Source organism: Mastomys coucha, unplaced genomic scaffold (assembly GCF_008632895.1).
Source record: "Mastomys coucha isolate ucsf_1 unplaced genomic scaffold, UCSF_Mcou_1 pScaffold1, whole genome shotgun sequence".
NCBI classification, from domain to species: Eukaryota; Metazoa; Chordata; class Mammalia; order Rodentia; family Muridae; genus Mastomys; species Mastomys coucha.
The window spans coordinates 80,587,064-80,588,765 of NW_022196891.1; positions in this window are offsets into that span (position 1 = coordinate 80,587,064).

The window sequence follows — 1,702 nt, forward strand, 5'->3', positions numbered from 1 at the left end:
TATGAGACAGAAGGTAACTCCTTCCTGACTTGTGGCTTGAATTTTATGGCTCCCATACTTGATCTGAGGGCCAAGCATAGCTCCCCTTCTGCCAAGGACATTGTGCTTCTGAGAATTTGACAGCAGCAGAGTTATCTGCCTGGTTTCTGTCGGTGGATGCTGATCTTGTTGGGGTGCCACTGGAAAGCTCAGATTTGGATCAGTCGGGGGGATGGCTTTAAAAATCCCCTCTGTTCCCTCGGGGCTTCTCTCTGCTGCCAGGAAAAGAGCATTGCTCTGCAAGCAGACAGGGAAGGATCTTGTTACTGTTTGCCATTTGTCTGTTTCTTCGCTTCTTCAGGAGCCTTGTGTCTTATATCAAAAGCGTGTGTATCTGAATCAATTGGAAAGAAGGCATCGGCTAGTCTTGTGTGAGGTCACACACGTGATAAACTTGCCTGGTTCCCAAGGGCATTTTTTCTTCATCTCCATCCTCCGTATCCACACATTACCTACCAATCCACGCATCACTAACTAATCAGACCTGCTTCCCACATCCCACCCTCCTACCAGCTGCCAAGTATGCTCACAGGCCCTGTGGGTGCAAAGCCATTAGGCTGTGCCACTTGGTCACACAGCTCTGCCCCTTCCCTGGTTATCAACAAGCACGAGTAGGAGGGAATCTCTTGTCCTCGGGCCTGGATAGAGCAATAATGAAGTCTGCTGGGGACACCGATGATAATCCCATCTTGTAGGCATTTTTCTATTAATTGTCACACATCCTCTCAGTCTTGTAGGTGAGGTTTAACTGTGACCTGTGTCAGCTTTTCAAGTATATTTGAAATGAACGGTTGGAGCCAATATTACATTCCCCCAGGTAGGAGGGCAAATGGCCTGTGGTGAGAACTCAGGAGACAGAAATTAGTGGAAGGAAACAAGTTTACTCAAAGCTGACCTTGAACAAATAGACAGGGGAAACTTTCCTAGATTCTCTTTCTCAGGGTGTTTCAAGATACAGAGAGTTTATATGTAAGAAGCCGAGGAATATGAGAGAGACAATGGGCAGGCAGGGGCCAAGTGCTGGGATCCTGCAGCACCATCAGCTTGAACCAAGTGTCTACTTTGGAGCGTTTAGAATGTTGTATGGTGCCGTGAGTAGGTGTGTACCTCCACAAAAGCCTTGGGATGGTGAAGATCACAGTGGCTTTCTGGGTTTGGGGCTTCTTTATCCATGGCGTCTCCTTCCTTTGCTCTGGGGACTCTCACAATGGGCTTTGCTCCCTCTTCCCTAGTAAACTAGACACCAAAGAGTGGTTTCTCTTCCACACAAAGGATTAGGGTTGGGCTGGATTTTTCCGATTCTCGTGTGCTTACTAGATAAGATGGAGTCACAGTGGAAGTGGCCTCATGGTACTGTGCTCACTCCTCATCGCTGAGACCAATGGGTAAGAGACAAGTTAAGGGAGGTGTTTACTCGGGCTTTGGTTTGAGGGTGCCGTCCATGATGGTGGGGAAAGTTGGTGGAGGCTACTGTTTTGTGTTGCTGTGAATCAAGACCAGAGAGATAGAGGACAGAGGGAAGGCTGGACATCTATTCTCTTCTTTGATCTGGTTCAAGAAGCACTTGATTGTCTGTCTGTCTATCTGTCTGTCGGTCTATCTATCTATCTATCTATCTATCTATCCATCCATCCATCCATCCATCCACCCACCCACCCACCCA